At 36.2% G+C, this 9,627-nt stretch overlaps 1 protein-coding gene across 2 annotated transcripts in view; it reads right to left on the minus strand.

The window, feature by feature from the left end:
- The window catches only part of LOC113078419 (uncharacterized), an 88,066-nt gene that overhangs the window by 62,300 nt on the left and 16,139 nt on the right, over window positions 1-9,627 (minus strand). For both annotated transcript variants that reach the window (XM_026250749.1, XM_026250748.1), the window contains exon 3: window positions 9,241-9,422. The gene's annotated coding sequence lies outside the window, so the exon portion shown is untranslated. The remainder of the gene's footprint in view (window positions 1-9,240; window positions 9,423-9,627) is intronic.

Consider the following 9,627-nt stretch of genomic DNA (forward strand, 5'->3'; position numbering starts at 1 on the left):
TACATAAAAAAAATAATGATAGTGACACTATGTAAATTTATTGTACTTTCGTGTTTGTAAAGCGCAATCAGAGTTACACTTTCGGTCAAGTTCACATCTGCATCGGCGAATTTTTTTCAGATAAAAATTGCAAGAGCTACTCTACGTCTGATTATTTAACATGAACAATTATGCTGAAATCGCTGCATATCAGCGATTCGTTTCATGCTCATATAAGCAATGCCCGATAATGATATTGTTCTTAAATGTTTTATTTTTCTATTATTATTGATATTATTTTATTAATGATGTTTAGAGCTGAAACAACTAATCGATTTAATCGATTAAAATCGATTATTAAAATAGTTGACAACTAATTTAGTCATCGATTAGTTGCTAAACAACTTTTATTTGCCGTAAGCGGGTCATTTCGTGCATATTTTAAATCTGCGGTCACCAAAGTGTGGCAGTAATGAGCCAACGCAGGTTTTATTCAGCCAGTACAGCAGGAGAAGTAGCGAATAGCCAATAGCTGGCATCGTTTGTCACATGCTTGTCACATGCTTCCCGAACTTTTTTTTTATTTTATTTTTTTTTTTATTAAACATACAATACAATATCTCGTAGAGGTAACAATCAAATACAATTACAGTCCATATCAAACCTTAAGGGGATCCACAATACATTTAAGGCAAAAGATAATCAATAAATAAAATTACAATACAAGAAACACTGACATGTCTGATGAAATTTTCAGGGCACAACCATTTTTAAGTAGTCTCAATGAGGAGTAGAATATTTTAAATTCGTTCATGAAATGTTCAAAACAGGGGCGAGAGTCTTTCCACTTACAACAATGAATATGATATTTAGCAAGTAAGAAAACAATATTCACAATGTCTGATATTGAATTATCTAAACCATCAACATAAAACAGGATATGGTTGATGTTAAATACAGGGATGTTTGACATTTTTAAATTCAGCCAGTTTCTAACGTCACTCCAGAACCGGCATGAAATGGAGCAAGTGAAAAATAAGTGTTCTAGAGATTCATCAGTAAAATCACAAAAGGCACAACCCGCCTTATCAAATTTAAATCGCTTATGAAGAAAATTGGAAACTGGATAAATCTTATGACAAATTTTGAAATGTGTCTCTTTAACTTTAGGGGGAATTGGCCATTTCACATATTTAGAGAAGGCTTTTTCCCTCATATAAAAAGAGTTAACAAGCACATTGTTTTTATTGTAATCATAGAACAATTTAGATTTAAAAGCATCTGTAACAATTCTATTATTGAATTTTTTATCTACTAAATTATGATGACCAATTACTAGATTTGGCAATACTGGAGTGACATCAGAGTAGGTCAAAGTATTCTGGATTAGTTGGATCAAGGCTATAGGAATAGCTTTACAAATTCTTTGAAACTCTCTGAGAGTACAGTTTATATTAAAACGTTCAACAAAACTGGTGTAATCCAACAGAATACCTTTACAATCCATCAAGTCAGTTACAAAAAGAATTCCCTTGTCGAACCAATCAGCTTTAAATAATGATTTTCTATTTATAAGTATTGTTCTATTGTTCCACAGAACTGAACTGTGTGGAGTAAAGTTATGTGTGAAAATCATTCTCCAAAAGTGTAGTATTTGACTATGAAATTTAGACAGTGCAAGTGGAATCTTATTAATATGAAAGTCACATCTCAGTAGAAAATCAATACCACCAAGCTTTCCAAAAATAGCCCTAGGTATGTGAAACCACATAGAGTTGGAATAAGCAAAAAAAGTTTTTAACCACTTGATTCTAAATGAGCCTATCAAGGCTTCAAAATCTAAGGCTTTTAATCCACCATTTATATACTCTTTAACTAACTGGGACCTTTTTAAATAATGTGTCTTATTTCTCCACAGAAATTGAAAAATTATTGAGTTGGCCTTCCTAATATTTCTGTCAGAAATAAACAAGGAGTGACAAGGATATATTAACTTAGACACACCATCAGCTTTAGATAAAATAACTCTCCCAAATACTGTGAGGTCTCTGGTCAGCCAGTGACTTAGAGATTTTTTCATCTCAGCGATACGTTTCTCAATGTTAATCTCCTCTAGCCTACGAACACTCTTAGATATTGTTAAACCCAAATATTTCACCTCGGTCTGGACATTAATTGAGGCAACAGAGCTCTCAGGACAAGAGTGTATAGGCAACAGTACACATTTATTAATATTGAGAGACAAACCTGAGGCAACAGAAAAAGTATTAATTAGTTTTAATGCAATATCAACCATGCTTTTATCTTTTAGAAAAATTGCAGTATCGTCTGCAAATTGACTAATCTTAAATTCCTTATCAAAAATCTTAATGCCTTGTAAATTTAAATCATTAACAATAGCCAAAGTGAGCATCTGGGTAGTTAAAATAAATAATTTTGGAGATATGGGACATCCTTGGCGAATTCCTCTAGACATCTTGAAGCTAGGAGTGATTTCAGATCCCAGAGATACCGAACTACTTATATCAGAATAAAACATTTTAATTATATTACAAAATTTATCTCCAAAACCTTAACTTTTTAAGACTTCTATAATGAAGCAATGCTCAAGCGAATCGAACGCTTTATAAAAATCAAGGAATAATATTAAACTCTCCTTTTCTAATAGATGACTATAATCCAACATATCAAGAATCAATCTTGAATGAAAATGTATATTCCTTCCTTTTATAAAGGCAGATTGACATTCACTAATAACATTTGTCAAGCCACTGTTCAGGCGATTAGCATAAACATGAGCTAGTAATTTGTAATCCGTACACAAAAGAGTTATCGGCCTCCAATTTTCAATAAAACTTGGATCTTTATCAGCCTTTGGGATCAACGTAATGAGACCACGCTTCATTGTGGGAGAAAGATTGTGCCTTAAAATACATTCGCCAAGGGCTTCAAATAAAAGCTGCCGGATGTCTTTCCAAAAGAAGACATAAAAATCAACAGTTAAGCCATCTAAGCCTGGTGATTTACCCTTGGCCATTTGATTGATGGCTTTATCCAACTCTTCAATTATTAGATCATCCTCCATAATACTTTTAAAGTCATCCTTAATTAAATCAATCCATCCTTGAATAGACTGAAAAAAGGATTTGCAACTAGCCTCAGAGTATCTTGAACAGTATAAGTTGCTATAAAAATCTCTAACTTCCTTATTAATTAGCTCTAAATCTTCTGTAACAACACCATTGATACTTAATTTTGAAATTCTTTTTCGCTTGCCTTTGTCTCTCAAGATTAAAAAAGTAGGAAGAATTTTTTTCACCCTCCTCGATCCATCGAGCTCTAGAGCGAATAAATGCACCCCGAGCTTTATCCAAGTATAAATTGTCTAGTTGATTTTTAAGATTTTCTAAAAGGGCTTTTTCCTCACTAGACAACACAGCTTTAGAGCATAGAGTGTTAATATTAGTAACAATTTCCATTTGTTTCACCCGCAATTGATTAGAAGAAAATTTTCCTATTTTAATAGCTGCTTCTTTAACTTTAAATTTAAACCATTCCCATTTATTTAATGGTGAAGAATCTAAAGATGTCACCTCAACAATGAGATTTTTAACTTCATCACAGAAGTTATTGTTAAACAAAAGCTTACTATTAAATTTCCAAATTATGTTTTGAGGTCGCTTATTATTATTTATGGTAAGGATCAAAGTCACTGAGCAGTGATCAGTTAGAGGAGCTGAAGAGATTTCACATTTAGATATATTATCCATCCAGTTAAATGGAATCAGCCAGTAGTCTAGCCTGGAGCACTGTCCATTATTAGCTCCGTTGAACCACGTATATTGTCTAACACCTGAATTCTTTAACCTCCAACAGTCAACCAAATTAGTATTAGAAGCTAGGTTATTGAAAATGTCATCAAGAGTGTGAAGGTGCCCTCTAGAGGGAAGACGGTCAACGGAGTTGTCAGGGACCAAATTAAAATCACCCCCTATAATAACTTCATCCGTTGAATACGTCACCTTCCATTGGTTAATCTTAATACAAAGGTCAGCATAGAACAGTTTGTTTAAGGCTTTGCTATTGTAACCATATACACATACCAAGATGAATTTAACACCGTCAATCTCCACAATCACCATTAACCAATGGCCATTTGAATCACTTTTGTGGTCAATAATTGAGCCTTGAAACCTATAAAACAAAATCATAACCCCCGCTGAATGAGACGACCCATGACTGAAGTAAGCAGAGTCCCCCCACTGAAGTTTCCAAAAACGTGTGTCCTCACAGTCAGAATGTGTTTCTTGCAAAAAAAAACAATTCACCTTCTGTTCCTTACAGTAAAGAAAAGTTGCCTTACGTTTAACGTTATTTTTCAGTCCCCTTACATTTAACGATAACAAGGATAACATAAACTAAAGAATCTGTATATACACAGATATATCAGTAGAGTTAACATAAGAGATGAGCAGGAACGAGTAGCCTAACTAGCCACAAACACTTCGTAATAAACTGCAATAGCCCTGTAAAAAAAAGGCTCAAAACATACCTTAAGTACAAAAACAAAAGTACGAAAAGAAAAGTCAGTCTGGATCCACTCTCTTGTTATCAATCAGCGCATAGCCTTCCTTCAGGTACGCATGTTTCCCTCTCCTTCGGGCCTCCTGAACCAACGGCCACAATTTGGCACGAGCGAGTCTGTCCTCCTTGGAAAAATCTTCCTTGAAGCTGATGTGAAGATCTCTGCAGACTCCGGCATCCTTAGACTTTTTCCAGACTTCATCCCGAATCGTGCGTATACCAAACTGAATGATGACAACTCTGGGAACGTTATTTGAGGTGGCGGCACTCTCTCTCTTACCCAGCCGGTGCACGGTATCCACGGTGTCTCGCAGTCTCTCCACCGACACAGGGATAATCCGGGTCAGAATCCCGATGACCTTCTCCCGGACATTCTCGTCATCTTTTTCTGGCAAGCCGGTCAACCTCGAATTCCACCTTCTCTTGTAGCGAGCATGCTCATCACACACACTCTTCAGAATTGCATTCTCTTTTTTAAGATGAACTACTTGGGATTGAAGCTCTGATATGTCTTTTTTGTTCTTGTCAATGGCTGAAGAATTTGCCTTAATCTGCTTTTCAAAGTGTATAAAACGCTGAGTTTGGTCATCCATTTTTTGAGTTAGCTCCTGAACCGCCCGGAGAACTGCATTTACCGTATCTTCTTTTGCGTGGTCGTCTTGTACCTTGCTTCTTTTAGTTTTTTTGTTTTTTATCGGCGTGTGGTCCCAGTTAACCTTATCTTCTTTAGACAAGCCCTTGTCTTCAATGGTCTTATACTGGTCCACTTCAATCTCGTCAATTATTTCATCATCGCAGGCTTCTCGGAGAGCAATCAAGTTATAGTCGTGGTCTGACGTCATTGTTAGGAATTAAAATAGGGCAATTACAATCAAACTGGATTAATATCTTGGCTAAATTTAAGTTTTCATTCAGCACCTGCTGCGAACACCACCACTCACTCCGCCATCTTAGGACCTCTCCTTGAAGCCACAACCGCGAACGAGCCTTCTGAGCGACTTCCAAATCTCATGCTTCCCGAACTGCGTCTGCAGTATTCAGCGAGATGGTGGAGACAGACGGCAGTGGAGTAAGCTTGAGAAAGAAAAAGAAAAAAGCGGAAGATAAAGCTAATCGAACGAAGTCACCCAGAGTGTGGGAGTACTTTACTTTGAGCCTTCAAAACAGAAGAGTAACCTGTAAACTCTGCACTACTGAACTGTTGAACTGTTTAAGACTTTTATTTGTGCAGATTCTCCAGTACAATGTTGTTTGCAAATGTTTAGTCACTAAAGCTAATAACATTGCTTTTTATCCGTTAACATTTAAAGATTTACAAACATGTTCTGTGATCAGTTTGTCGTTTACCAGTTCATAATTAAGTCTTGCAGCCTAATTATGACTGAATGAGGTAAATGTATTTGAAATGCACTTGTTTTCCTAAGTATTCACTGCTCTTTTTTACACAGCGGGTTTTTTGTGTATGTCAATTGTTTTTTTTTTTTTCTGGACAACCTTCTGATGGATTTTACTTTAAATTGTGAGTTCCATTCAGGTTTCATGCCACTGGCACTTAATTCAAAGGATTGTTTACAGTTTCACAGCATAAGCTATAAAGCTGTTTCCCAGGTATAAGTTGTGTGTTTACAGGAAAAAAAATAATAAAATGTAATGTACTGCAAATGTATTCTGTTTTATTCTTATTCTTCGTGAAAATATTTTCTGAAGGATTCCTTAAGCTTTGTTCGGGATGTTAAACTACTTTAGGAGCCCTAAGGACTGACATGGTGAAAACATTATTTGAAATCTCCTTGTGAAATTTGCTAGAGTATGGGTTAGTGTTTTGATTGCAGAAGTGTTTGACAAAGGATTACTAACACATAATAAAACAAAACTCCAGGTATATTTTTGATGAGGATATCACCATGCAAAATTGTTAAAATCTCTAAAAAGTCTATTTTGAATGAAAAGATTGTCAAAACTAAAATATAAGTACATAAAGATTAATCGATTAATCGTAAAAATAATCGACAGATTAATCGATTATCAAAATAATAGTTAGTTGCAGCCCTAATGATGTTATAATAATGCAGCCGAGCTTTTTTTTTCATTATATTTGTGGGCATAATTTAATACCTAGGCTTGGAAAACGTGCAGGTGGTTTATGGAAAATAAAACTTAACTTAAAAATAAAACTTAATTACAATTATTACACTTAATAACGTAGATGAAAATATAGCACAAATCTGGCATACATTTATAATGAGAACTTTACAGGAATCTATAGTAAAATATGTCCTTGCCCATCTTTCAGCGCGCTGTCATGAAAACGCATCAGCGGGAGCTCGCGCTCTCTCTCTCTCTCTGTGTCTAACGCATAACTTAGCATCCTATTGTGCTGATTCAAGTTGTAATGTTACGTCTGATATGTATCTGTTATCTGATTTATCATAGGATGTGTCATAGAATTAGCTTCCGTTTATTGGTATACTTTCACCTCAGGCAGATGTTTCTTGCTCTTTTATTAATATCATTGCTTCATCATAATCATCTAACCTGTCCTAATCATGTGTTCATGTTTTCATAGACAGATTATCATGTCAGATTTTTTTTTTCATTTTCATAACAATCTTGAGATTTTTTTTCATTATATACATTATGCCCATGCCCCACCCCCGATTAATCGATTAATCGTTTTTGAAACCTATCGATGATCGAAATGAGAAATTTCCCAAAATGCCCATCCCTAGGAGTGACGTCAACTCCCCCTTGGACTGATTGGCTAGAGGCGCAGCTGTCAATCTAGAACTCGTGGGCCAATGGTGATGCTGAAGCCTCCCCTGATTTACATGAAACTCTGACTGCAACTTTTAGAAACGCAAGCGCAGAACGTGGAAACAAGAGCAAAGGGGAAAAGATCACAAGCACACACAAAAAAATAACATGAGCAGGAAACCTGATTTTGTTTGCGATTTGTAAAATTGGAAAATTTGAATTCATGTTTCAGTTTTATGTAATCCATGACTGCGCTGTTTGTTATTAAAAAAAATTGCATTTGTTTTTCGGTTTTGTGCGTTATTATTATACACGTGTTTTTAAATATTTTATTTATGCTTATTATTTTTCGATCTGTGACTGCAATAAATTTGGCGGGATTCTAATCCCATATCAACTCCAATTAAGCAGACCTTAGCAGCTGATCAAGGATCACCAGAAACCAGAAAGGACTGGAATAGTAGTGCTTATGAGGTGGGGCAACATAGTGGTCACACCAGTGTGATTGCTCACAAAATTGAGTCACACCGGCAGAAAAAATGGTCGCAAAATGTGACCATTTGGTTGCAGTCAGAAGCCCTGTATAGGAAGTGACAAAAAACTGTGAAAATTCTGGAAAATTGTTCTTATCCTGTAAGTCAGCTCCCACTATTTTGGGCCCAGAGGTGGAAATGCCCTAACAGTAGGGAAAACTCAAGTGTTTGTCTTGAAAATGTATGTTTATACAGAAAAGATGGATACATTTGATAAGTTACAGTAAAGACTTTTAAATTGATAAAAAAATCTAATTAAATACTAGCAATGTGCATTTCAAGCAAAAGTAATAATCGATAATCGCTGGGTATTATTCGATCAGTAGTCGAAAATCGCATCCCTCCCATGCATGCAATCACACAGGCATAAACACACACCCATAAAAAGAGAGAGAGGGAGAGAGACTATTCAGACTTAAATCTGTGTGATAACAAACTGTTTAATTCATAAGAGAAAGGTCTATCCTAACCCAAGCCAACCCATGCTCAGGAAGAAGACGGGAGAGCAATCTGTTCACAATTAGTCCGGCCGCAGAGAACACCCTTTCTGATGGCACACACATTTGCTGATTTTGCCAGTCGGGGGTATTTGTATCTCTCTCTCTCTCTCTCTGACGGAGGACTGACAGAAACACACATGTTTGTTTTTGTGAAAAGTGTGTTCATCCCATAGGTGTAATGGTTTTTATTCTGTAGAAACTGTATATTCTATGTTCCTTCACCAACCCTACACCTAACCCTAACCCTCACAGGAAACTTTGTGCATTTTTACTTTCTCAAAAAAACTCATTCTGGATGATTTATAAGTGTTTTGAAAAATGGGGACATGGGTTATGTCCTCATAAGTCACCCTCTCCTTGTAATACCTGTGTCATACCCATGACATTATACAGAGTTGTGTCCTGATATGACACAAAAACAAGAGCACACACACACACACACACACACACACACACACACACAGACACACACACACACAGACACACACACACACACACACACACACACACACAAGTCTCCTGTCACGCAAAAATACGCAGTGCAGAATTGACCAAATCAGTTTCACCAATAATATAATATCACTATACTATCAACTCAGGCTGCTCTTGCTTTCGTTCCAGGGTGATTAAATCTGACTATCACGCATTTTACCCATTTTTCAATTCTTAAACACACATTATTTGTGATCAAACATTAATTGGAGCCCCGGTTGAAGGCCCTTGATTTAAACCAATTCTGATATTCTGTAAATCGAAAGAGAGCCACTGGACACAAAACTGGATCTGAGCAATTGTGAAGTGTGTGGCCTATCAATAACTTTAGATATACTTTACCCTTATTACCACAAGTCAGAATAAGAGCTAGTGATAAAACATGATTTTAAACTTACCTTAGAGAAAACTATCATCTGAGGTAATGTTTTGAATATTTCATCTTTGAACTGTGTCGATTTCCCTTCCAGTAAGTGCAAGGCCTGGCATCGGAGGCACAAATACAGGAAGATCTGCGCATCTTCTTCTTCTGATCTGCGAGAGGCAACATCTCACAGCTCCACTAGCGCCCCCTACCTGTCTGGAGACAGACAACACGAATAAACTCCCTCTATTAGCCCTAGTCTACACATATTTAAGTAAAACCGACAGAACATTCCCCAAGGATTACCTTCTAACAGACTTTAACTGAAATATTTACTTCCTTTGACTCAGCAAAGGTGCTTCTTCCTTTGGATCCACTGTCAGATATTATTCCATAACTTTTCATATGCTCTCAGTCATTT

This window comes from Carassius auratus, unplaced genomic scaffold, assembly GCF_003368295.1.
Source record: "Carassius auratus strain Wakin unplaced genomic scaffold, ASM336829v1 scaf_tig00025698, whole genome shotgun sequence".
NCBI classification, from domain to species: Eukaryota; Metazoa; Chordata; class Actinopteri; order Cypriniformes; family Cyprinidae; genus Carassius; species Carassius auratus.